This window comes from Cetorhinus maximus, chromosome 19, assembly GCF_964194155.1.
Source record: "Cetorhinus maximus chromosome 19, sCetMax3.hap1.1, whole genome shotgun sequence".
Taxonomy (NCBI): Eukaryota; Metazoa; Chordata; class Chondrichthyes; order Lamniformes; family Cetorhinidae; genus Cetorhinus; species Cetorhinus maximus.
Window position 1 is genome coordinate 47,946,030 of NC_135897.1, and position 12,318 is coordinate 47,958,347.

Sequence of the window (12,318 nt, forward strand, 5' to 3'; positions counted from 1 at the left end):
AGAGGGCTCAGTGGGGTCGTGAATCTGCTCTGTGAAGGATTTATTGGTAAAAGTTTTTCAAACTTGCTTGTGTGATCTGCAGTACTTCAGAATGCATCCTAGCAGCTTTTTATGGACTCTTAACATTCATGTCAGCACTTTGCAGTAAGTAATCTTTTCTGGGCCTGCAGGTTTCAGGAAGCCTTCCCTTAGCCTGGGTATGGGAGCTGATCTATCCACTGGAGGCAGCTCCTCTGAGGAGGAAGGGAGGGCTAGAAGGGGGAAGAGGCCAGGAGTGCACATTCAGCCTACAAGGGGCGCAGGGCCAAGAGGTAGACCAAGGCGGAAGGGGCCGCAGAAGACGTCACTATCCTGCTGCCAGGGTATACATTGGGCGAAGCAGCTACCTCAATATGACTGAGGTGCAGTGCCGAAGGAGGCGCCGACTCTCAAGGGAGACAGTGAACTAAATCTGTCAGATGATTGGGCCTGAGATCTCCCCTAACTGTGTGGGCGGACACCCCACGTCAGTGGCTCTGAAGCTGCCCTCAACTTCTATGCCTTTGGCTCCTTCCAGGGGTCGGTGGGTGATCTTTGCGGTGTCTCCCAATCAGCTGTCCACACTTGTGTCAAGCAGGTTACAGACGCTCTGTTCAGGCATGCATTCACCTTCATCCACTGCCGCTGGGACCAGGCAAGCCAGACACAGCGAGCCAGAGGCTTCGTGGCCATTGCAGGCTTCCCTAGCGTCCAGGGTGCAATAGACTGCACACATGTGGCCATCAAGGCACCAGCAGGTGAGCCCGGTGCCTTCGTCAACAGGAAGGGCTTCCACTCCATGAACGTGCAGATAGTGTGTGATCACAGGATGCTGATTCTACAAGTCTGTGCAAGGTATCCAGGCAGCTCCCACGACGCCTACATCCTCAGACACTCCCAGGTGCTGGGGCTCTTCAGTGCTCCAGCCCGGCTGGATGGATGGCTGCTGGGTGACAAGGGCTATCCCCTCAGAAGGTGGGTCATGATGCCTCTCCGCCATCCAAGAACAGAAGCTGAGCAGAGGTACAATAGGAGCCACGCCTCCACAGGGGCTGTGGTGGAGAGAGCCATCGGTCTTCTCAAGATGCGCTTCCGATGCCTGGACCGCTCAGGGGCGCACTCCAGTACTCCCCAGATCTTGTCTCGGTGATAGTGGTTGCATGTTGCGCTCTCCACAATCTTGCGCTGCAAATGGGGGAAGAAGTGAACGTTGAAGACGTCGACGCAGTGTCTGCGGCCGCACACGATGAGCCCAGCAGTGATTCCGAGGATGAGCATACACTGGGAAATGCTGAGGGGGTAGACACTGACCCGGGACTACTCCAGGGAGACAGGGACACCCGGAAGGCTTTAATCCAATGAACCTTCAGCTAGCACAACACAGATGTATCACCAGGGCAAGCCTGCACTGCTGCCTCGATACTTGACAGCTAAGTGCAAAATCTGCCAGGTCAGCAGCACTAACTAAGGGCCTTGTACATAAAGCTGAATGTCCAACAAATCAATCATTACACTTTTCTTAAAAATACACATGCAGAAGAAATGAGGCACCCTGAGCCATGGTCACACATTTGGCATTTAATGTGTGAAGCAGAAGTTATCACAAATGGAAAGCAATAGTGTCAATAATCAAAAAGAAATCATAAGGACCTAATCTCAGGCCAACACAAAAGCACCAGTGAAAAACCCATGGTGTGCCTAAGGTGCCTTATTCTTTCATTTACGGGTGCTACATCTTGGTGATACCCCATTGCTTGGAGTGGCATCTGAGATAGCCTGCTGACTCTGCTGTCCTGTTGGCCTTGATGACCTTGGCGATCGTCCTCTGGCCCATGGAGCCTGTGCTGGCCCCACCTGGGAGGGAACTGCCAATTTCGCAGCTGGCATCTCCCCAGTCGTCGCAGCCTTACCGGATAATACGGTCACTGGGAGAGGGGCGGAGGAGCTGGTGCCCTCATCTGGAGCGCCCTGAGAAGAGCCCGCAGAGACGACAGGCAGCTACTGCGCCAACGTGAGGTCGCCTCGGACCTCCCTGTTCACCGTGGATGGATGTGCAACGAGCTGGGAAGCTTGATGCCCACACCATTTCCCACACTGGCAGTGACCAGCTGAGGTCATTGCCAATGTGAGGGCTTGCTGGTCAGAGCGCATCCCCAGGAAGCCCTGATGGGTCTCCTGGAGTAGGCTCTCCAGGAGAGTTGCCACTCTCTCCATGGAGGACAAATGGCGCTCAGATATGTGGCTCATTGCTTCAGCCAGCGTCCGCGTGGACTCCTCCACCACAGACACCAAGTCATGTATCTCCCCCAGATGCTCCCGCACACCCGGCTGCATTTCCTGCCCCTGCTGCGCCGCAGACAACTCCAGAGGCACATCATCAGGCACTGACTGAGCATGTGCCTGGTCCCCTGCAGTCCTCTGACTGCTGGCACCATGGGCACGCTCTGTCTCTGCCAGGTTCTCCAGCGAGTGTGAAGTGCCGTCATCACTTTACCCCGGGACACTAGCCATTGTTCTAATTCCCACCAAGGTGCTAGTATCTGTGCTGGTGCCTGCCTCACAGAAATGGTATGATACTGGTGAGACTTCAGGACCCTCAGGTGTGAGACGGGGCATCTGCTGCTCCTCTCCCGGCCCTGCTCCGATGATGCTGAAAGTAAGAACAAGGACAATGGATCAGTTAGCGTTCAGACAATGACAAATTTCATCCCTGTCCCCCCAGCTCATTATGCGCTCAATCTTCCATAACCAATGGCCCAGCAATGTTGCAACAATAACTAATTTAACAATCATCAGTGCTTTGGCTGTTGGGAGGACAATGCGGACCCCACTATTGGCCTTAAATCCCTGGCCGTGGCACCCCAGCCTCACCGACATCAGTAGACCTGGGTGTGTGGCACCTCTCCAGTTCAAGGGCCTCCTGCTCGAAGCGGGTTAATATGTAGAGCTGTGCCTGGCCGCCTCCAGTCCTTATATGCTCAGCCGCATTATGAGCATTCTTCTCCTGAAAAAGAAGAGCATTGATTAGGGCAAATTGCACATAGACTCTGTTCACGCACGGCGCAGCCCACCCAGAGTGGGACATATCAGGCCTCCAGTGCCTCCTCACCCCGTTGCTGCTGATCACTCAGACGAAGATGCTAGGCCTGCTCCCCCCACCAACCCCCCCCACCCCTTGGACACATGCTGCCCATGTCACATTAGGAACCACACGCTATTTCCTCCCATAGCAAGGACGTGTAAGCACGTCCAGCATAGAGGGCAGCAGATGGTTCATTGCCATGCCACCTTGAAGCTCCCCTTCCACCATCTCATCACTGACTAGGACATGTCCTGGAGTTCTGAGTCTGCGCCTAGGTGCAGCTCCTCCAGGTTGCCCCCAAACCAGTCATGTGGGACTAAGATCAACACATGCTGTGGGGGAAAACTCACCTCCTCATGACCCACTCAGGCTGACCTCAACATGGGCATGATCTGCTTGCCCACCCAGCAAAGGAAAAATGCCCTCAATGATTCAATGCAGTCACGACACTAAGACTTGGGAGGGGGGATGACACAGAGGGTAAGGCTACCTGCTGGGTTAAATGCCCAATGCCAACATGGTACTCACCCTGCTAGAGCGCAACAAATCGTTGAAGTGCTTGCAGTACTGGATCCAGGTGTGCTGCACCACGTCGCAGGAGCTCACCACCTCCGCCACCTCCTCCCAGGCATGTTTGGTCATGTGGGGGGGGGGGGGGGGGGCCTCCTCCTCCCATCTTGGGGGCCCAACACCTCCCGCCATGCTGCCACCTCCTAGAGGAGGTCAGCAAGGCAGTCATCAGAAAAATGAGGGGTGCATTAGCTCCCCACTGGCCTACCCTCCAGCCTGGCCTACGCACCTGAACCCCTCTGCTGCAGCCTGGAACTGGTCATTGTGAGCAGCCACCGCCCGCACACTCCTGCTATCCTTGGGAGTAGGGAAATACGTTGGGAGGGCCTTAATTGGCCCGCCCACATAAAATGGCGGTGCGGCCCGATCGCGGGCAGCGATCAGGTCTGTGCCTGCTCCTGTTCTGCCCCCCCACTGCCAAACAGAAAATCCTGGCCATAGGTTTTGAATTGGAAAGATTTTCCCATAATCAAAGAATTATAGAATGTCATATCTTATCAGCTACAAAGATTAAAGCTGGACAGTCCCTGGCTGAGAGGGCTGACTGAGAGAAACTTGTTGCGATAGGCTCACTCTCCAAGTTTCCCACCTTCTCTAGAGGAAATGCCTGACCTCTTATTCATTCCCTCTCTGGTCTTTACTTAGTGCTCCCCATTTGGACTCCACTCCACACGGTTAATCCTACAGCTTTCATTTTTACTGTCACAGTTAATCTGATTGTGTCGATCTGTAGGCTGGCATCAGCACAATGACCTCCTCATTGCTGCTTGATGTGAATGGAAATTCCTATATAAAGCCGACCATAAAGTAACAGCTCACCCTCATTCCTATGTGGATTTGTACAATGGACATGAAACAGTAGCAAAAGCTGTGTTTAACAGATGGTAGCGCATTGCTACAGCAAACTTGATTAATCAGGTGAGGAAGGATGCAAGGACTCCCTCTCTTTCCCACTCTTCGATTTATCGTAACAGGGATTTTTTTTGAAACTTAAGAAAGATGAATGTGCCAATTCAGTGTATGTACTGATTACAAAGAGCTCAGTCAGATGGGCTTTCTTGAATTTAAATAAGTATGGAGTCAGTTTTTATTGTGCTATAATCCCACCCAAGGTAACGATATTAAAAAAGGTACACTGTCGCATCACATACACACAAGTCTGCAAAAATACAAGTTACAAAGTAGAGAATGTTAGCTTTTGGCCAAATTAAGATTTAACAGTTAAATAAGGAGCTCAGTTTGTCCATGCTTGGTGCTGTTGTTCGCAGCCGGGGCAGCTCTTTAAGCTGTAGTCCTTGATTTTTCCTCCTGGAAAAGCTGCCGTGGAATTTGAAGCCTTTTTTTTAGGATTTCTCTGTCTGCTGTCCACAGCCTGATTTAAGCAAAAAGGTCAGTGTAGTTGAGTGAGAGAGACAAGTAGCCTTTTTGCTACTTTCAGATGTTCTTTCTCCAGGCTGCTTCAAAGCAAGCAGGGTTTTGTAATAAAGGCGGATTTAATCACATGACCTCTCTCTCATGATGTTTGGATAGTCCACAGAAAGCAATTGACTATCTCATGGGCAGAATTTAGCCCTTGGGGGGGCTCAGCGGGGGCAGGCGGGGGCCGGTTGGGAAGCCGACCGCTGCCCATGATCGGGGCTGGACCACAATTTCGCAGCCCACGCAATGTGAAACGCGAGCAGCAGCGGTCAGTGCTGCCTGTGTGGGTGGTGGGGGAGTTCGAGCGCAAACTTCACGCATGTGCACGAGTGCGTGCTTGCAAACTCCCTGAGGCACAGAGCTCTCTCAGGAAGATGAACATTTTTTCAAAAATAAAATAAAGATTTCAAAAATGTAATAAAACATGTCCCTTCATGTGACTCTGTCACATGAGCAAGGACATGTTATAAATGAAATGTAAAATCTTTTATTTTATTTTTATTTGCTGTTGGAAACCTCAACCTGCCCGTGCATGAGGTTTCCTAAAAAGTGCAAAGGCCGCTTGGCCTTTTTGCCTGCCTGCCAACCGTAAGTGAAAAATTTCTTTTAAGTACCTTTTTAATGGCCTCAATAGGCCTTTTAATTGTCAGCGGGCACACTGCCGACACCAGTGCACGCCCGCCGACCAAAATATCGTGCTACTGAGCGTTGACATCAGGACGCTCGCCCGACGTCAATGTGCGTCATTTTACGCTCGAGTGGGTTGGGCGCGTGCCCACCCACTGAGGTAAAGATTTTGCCCCATATTTGGCCAGACTTGGCTATTGTGTTATGGCCTAGGTGATTATTTTTTAATGTCCAAGCCATCTCTTCTGATTGACCTATTCTTCCATGTGATGAGCTAGGAAGAAAAGTATCAACACCTCCAGGGTAGCCATTGTCTCTGTAGACTCTCTGTCTTCAGCCTGACAGAATGAAATATAGTGATGCAAATTGTGGCCAAATACAAGTTTCAGTCCATCTTTAAAATAATAATTGATGCCCGTAGATGTGAAATACCACAGGAGGATTGTTTAGGCATGTCCTAGTTGTAATCCACATTGGAAACTTCCAAAATCTTGACTAACTTGCAGTTACAGACATGTCAGGTGACTTCTGGCAGCCATCTTAAATGTGCCCTTGTTTCAACAGTTGAAACTGTCCTTTTTCAAAAAGTTCCACATGTGAGTCCAGCAGGTTAAACTGAAATTTAATATTTGACATTAACACACCTCCATAACACATTTCTTCAGGAAATTAACATTATTCCCATAACAATGTGCAGCTTAAAATCTAAAAGCTTTATCTGTTATTCTACAGTAAGCTTGTAACATTGGTCATTGGTTCATGCTTACCATGTGACACGATAAGATGCTTGCTTTATGCCAACTTTTTGTTAATGGCCAATTAGGATGACAATTGTCATCAGCAATGGGAGTTAACAAGTGCCCTCCCTTTTAGAGAGGCACAAACAATAAACTGTAATTTATCTGTAAAACAAAAAATAAAGTAAAATGTGGTTTGCTGTGTTCATATGCACTCCAGTCCCTCTAGTGCTCACCAGTTGAGGAAGGTCTCAAACATGCTCCGAGACACTGTATGCTCCCTCTCCAGAGTCATCCTGGCATTAACACAGCCACAGAACAAATTGTTCTTTATTAACCATGAGGCACCATAGGCCAATCAAGTCCTCACAAAAATACAGTTAGCCATGTTGGGTTTGTGCCTACATAATTAAACAAATAAAACATGACAGCTCCAACTTAATTCCTGACTTTAATATACTTTGAATTATGTGGTCAAGGAAAGCACAAAAAGCAGAACAAGATAGAGGTCATGTGAGAAGTTTAAGTGCGTGCAGATCAAGTGAAAAGAAAGCTCTGGAGTGGAAAGGAATATATATGAACTGGAATAATAGTATCAGAGAGGGGAGAGAATGAGCATATAGAGGAAGAAGAAAAGCTTGGAAACCCAGAGAGAGTAAACTGGGAGCGAGCAGTTCCGATTATAACATGCTGAGCAGTGCCTATCTGCAGCTGTGATCAGAGGTAAGAGGTCAAAGCACACGAATGTGGAGCAATGCCAGACGAGTTCAGCTATAAGTTTAATAAGTGTTTGCATGTGTTAGTATTGCGTGCAGCAGTAATAAATTGATGCACAGCAAACGCTTCCTCTAAAATAGTTTAAGTTCGTAGTATCTGATGCAATATGAACCGTGGTTTACCATAATGTGAGAATATCATGCTTTAGAATCAGGCTTTGTAAGGAAATTTAGCCATGTTTTCAAATTCTGCAGCTTTAACACAAGTCTTTATAGCCTCAAGTACCATAGTTCAGACTCTAAGGGTGGAATTGTCCTAGATTTGCACTAAGTGCAGTAGCAGGCGGGTAAAACATCGTTTTACCCGTCGGCCACAATGGCGGGTTTTCATGCCATACCATCCCAAACCTGCTGCATTAGTTATCAATGGCGTGTGGGCTGTCATTTGCCCACCACACTATCACCTCGCCGCTCATCACGCCGGGTGCCATATATAAAGTCCAGACACGCACACACACCTCAGTGCTTCCAGCCCACGACAATTGCAGGGAAGATGTCTGCAGAAGGCAAAAAGACTGCAGCACCCAGGTTTAGTGATGTGTCACTAGAACGTCTTTAGGTCTTTAGGACATCGTAGAGGCCCACCACAATGTCCTCTACCGCTGCTCTGGCCGCAGGATGGGCAGCGGTGTGACCAACCAGGCTTGGGAGGCGGTGGCAGTGATGATCAGTGCCAATGCTGCACAGAAGAAGTTGGTCATCCAATGCAGACAGAGGACGAATGATCTCACCCGTGCAGCCAGGGCATGGCAACTATCTCATCACTCTAAACTCACACACTCAAGCCCATCACACATTCACTGGCATCTCACTCACTGCCAGCTCAAGGGACATCACCACCCATTCTCACACACATACCCTCACATCTCCATCTGGCCTCATCTTCTCTGGAGACTGCCTCCTCAAGCATCACCATCTTGAGGCCACTTGCACAGATCAACATGTACCCTTCACACACACTGGGTTACCCTCCTTCCCCAGTAAAGCCCTCGCCCTACAACTTCTTCCCTTGCCTGAGGCCATTTCTCCCCCTTTGCCAAGCAAACCTTAGCCCTGCAGCCATTGAAAAGCCGCCTACATACGGCTGATCTGGTAGGTAGAGGCCTGCTATGAGCTCCCCTAAAAGTGATGTGGTGCTGCCTGTGAAGCCTGGAGCTGATGACTGTGAATGCTGACTGAAGCAAGGCAGATAAACAAGCCTTGAAACCCTGAGTGAAGTGCAGCCCGCCAGGTGCAGGTTGCTAATGTGCTGTTTTTTATATTCATTCACGGGATGTGGGCTTCACTTGCTGGGCCAGCATTTATTGCCCATCCCTAACTGCCCTTGAGAAGGTGGTGGTGAGCTGCCTTCTTGAACCTGCTGCAGTCCATTTGCTGGTAGGGAGGGAATTCCAGGATTTTGACCAGTGAAACATGTTGGCATGTTTTCCTGCTGACGTGGGTGGATGCTCCAGCAGTGGGGACAATTCCGACGGGCAGGCCTGATAATGATATGCTGGTACATTACAATGAGGTTCCCAACATCCGATGGCGGGGAACATGGCCTGCCATTGGCAGGTGGAACAGACGATCGTGAACTGGTTTCACACCCTCATGAAACCGATCGCACCATATTGTCCACTCACGCCATCGAACATACCTGCCGCTGGTGGGAACGGAAAATCTCTACCTAAGTGAACCTTACTTTGCCTTAGCTTGCATGTTTGCTTATAACTGCATGGAGCTATACTGAACTAGTCAAAACTAGTCCATGACTGATAAGGCGTCTGGACATATTAGAATTCTCTCAGGAGCTAACACCAGATGGCAGGGACCAATTAGAAATCACTTACATGCCCTGTTAACTAGTTTATAAAGGTGGGGACTAATTAACTGTTTAGGGTATAAGGGGGTTGAAACCATATTTGTTACAATAGAGAAAAGAACAATCCAAAGAGAAGGGATTGCCCCTACCCAGGATCAGAGAACTACAGAAGCCTACAGGCGAACTCAGTCTGGGTTTTTACACCCTCCTTTGTCTATAGCTGAAATGGTAAGTATAACCTGTTAAGCTGTGTTAATTAGTGCCTAAAAACAAAAAACTACGGATGCTGGAAATTCAAAACAAAAACAGAAACAGAAATACCTGGAAAAACTCAGCAGGTCTGGCAGCATCGGCGGAGAAGAGCACAGTTGACATTTCGAGTCCTCATGACCCTTCAACAGAACTAAGTAAAAATAGGAAAGGGGTGAAATATAAGCTGGTTTAAGTGGCGGGGAGGGGCGGAGCAAGAGGGGGGTTTGTTGGGACAAGCAGCCAGTGATAGGAGGAGATAACCAAAAGATGTCACAGACAAAAGAACAAATTGGTCTTGAAGGTGGTGATATTATCTAAAGGAATGTGCTAATTAAGAGTAGAGAGCAGGACAAGCAAGGTACAGATAGCTCTAGTGGGGGTGGGATGAAATAATACTAAAAGGGCATAAAAGGTATAGATAAACAATGGGTGGAAATACATTTAAAAATAATGGAAATAGGTGGGAAAAGAAAAATCTATATAAATTATTGGAAAGAGCAAAAAGGAGGGGGAAGAAACGGAAAGGGGGTGGGGATGGAGGAGAGAGTTCAAGATCTAAAATTGTTGAACTCAATATTCAGTCCGGAAGGCTGTAAAGTGCCTAGTCGGAAGATGAGGTGCTGTTCCTCCAGTTTGTGTTGAGCTTCACTGGAACAATGCAGCAAGCCAAGGACAGACATGTGGGCATGAGAGCAGGGTGGAGTGTTGAAATGGCAAGCGACAGGGAGGTCTGGGTAATGCTTGCGGACAGACCGAAGGTGTTCTGCAAAGCGGTCATCCAGTCTGCGTTTGGTCTCTCCATTGTAGAGGAAACCGCATTGGGAGCAACGAACGCAGTAGACTAAGTTGGGGGAAGTGCAAGTGAAATGCTGCTTCACTTGAAAGGAGTGTTTGGGTCCTTGGACGGTGAGGAGAGAGGAAGTGAAGGGGCAGGTGTTGCATCTTCTGCGTTTGCATGGGGAGGTGCCGTGGGAGGGGGTTGAGGAGTAGGGGGTGATGGAGGAGTGGACCAGGGTGTCACGTAGGGAACGAACCCTACGGAATGCCGCCAGGGGGGTTGAAGGGAAGATGTGTTTGGTGGTGGCATCATGCTGGAGTTGGCGGAGGATGATCCTTTGCATGTGGAGGCTGGTGGGGTGATAAGTGAGGACAAGGGGGACCCTATCATGTTTCTGGGAGGGAGAAGGCGTGAGGGCGGATGCGCGGGAGATGGGCCAGACATGGTTGAGGGCCCTGTCAACTACCGTGGGTGGAAAACCTCAGTTAAAGAAGAAGGAGGACATGTCAGAGGAACTGTTTTTGAAAGTAGCATCATCAGAACAGATGCGACGGAGGCGAAGGAACTGAGAGAATGGGATGGAGTCCTTAATTAGTGCCTAGTTTGTTAGGTCATATTTTATGCTTAATAACTCTTTCTACTGTGCTACGATTTGACGGTCTTGCTGTTGACTTATTTATCATGCCCAGATTCCTGACTGTATGTTAGGCATTGATACTGGACAGAAAGATGCTTGCATTTGAATCAGGAATGAAAACTTGGGCAGAATCGTCCCAGATTTGCACAAAGTGCGGTAGCAGGCAGGAAAAAGGACGTTTTACCCACTGTATCGCCCCCTTCCCGGTGCGCCCACCTCATTAATAATGCTTTCCCAGGAAACACTTCGGGTTGCTGGTGAGGCGGCCTCTGATTCACGCAACCTTTTGTCACCTCAGGCCTTCAGTAAACCAGGCGCCACATTTAAAGGGTGTCCCTGCGCAGAGCTAGCACTTTTTTAAGCAATCAGAAGCTGCTGCAAAGTCATGGCTGCCAATGGAAGAACACACCCTGCCCCAAATTTAGCGATGCCTCTCTCGAGCACCTACTGGGCGCAGTGGTGACCCACCACAATGTCTTCTACCCCCGCTCTGGGCAAAGACCAGCAAGCAAGGTCACCAATCCAGCATGGGAGGCAGTGGCAGCGGTGGTCAGCACCAACCCTGTGCAAAAGAGGACAGCCAAGCAAGAATGATCTCCTCCAATTTGCTAGGGTAAGTCACTCTTCCATTCACTCCCAACTCACACAGTCAAAAACCCATCAGACATCCACAGGGAGCTCACTCACTGCAAGTTCAAGGGACATCACCATTCACTCACTCACACACACACCTTCATCTGCCCTGCAGATCGCATTCTTATCATGTCCGTGGTACACTCACCATTCACACATGCCAGGCACCCTTCTCATCTGGCCTGGCAGACGTATTGTTTACACTCTGTCTGTATTCATGCAGGACAAGCTGGCACACAACAAAAGAGAGAGGTCGCAGATTGGTGGAGGAATGGCTGACCTCAGGATCCTCACAGTATTTGAAAATAGAGTCATCTAGCTGGCCGGCAATGATCTGGACCATTCCTGTGCTGACAGTGAGGTCGGTGGTGCTCAACCAAGTGAGGGTCCAGCAGTGCAACATCCATAAATGACCATACTGTGAGTCAGTTCCCCTGTTCCGCAGTCAACTGCCATGCACTATTTATCTCTCCTTGCTTTTGCAGGCACATCTGGGAAGTAGCCAAGGGGGGTCCATGAGCCAGGTCCTCGACTCAATCCCCAAAGACATCTCGTAAGAAGAATCTGATGACAACCGAATTGAAGACCGATCATAGCGCTAACCCAGACCCTCCACCAGCGCAGAGACACGTACCTCGGTGGGACCTAGTTCTAGAGTAGCCTCGGCGTCACAATCTGGTGAGCACATTGCACTGTCTGATCCACAGCAGGCGGCAGCAGGGACTTCCCAGTTTTCCGGTACTCGGTGGACTGCTGGAGGCCAGAAATCTGCTGAGTCCGAGTCAGATGATGAGCCCCTGAACTCGGTCATACCACAGTTGCTGGAGCTGCAAAGGCAAGCTCAGGAACATCAGGAAGGGCTGTCCGCTGCATTCCTCAGATTACAAGGCACGATGGAGGAGTCCGTACGCCTTCAGGCTGAGGTGATAGCGCCGGCATGCCAATGCACTGAGGTTAACACTGCTGGAATGGCAGCCGCCATGGA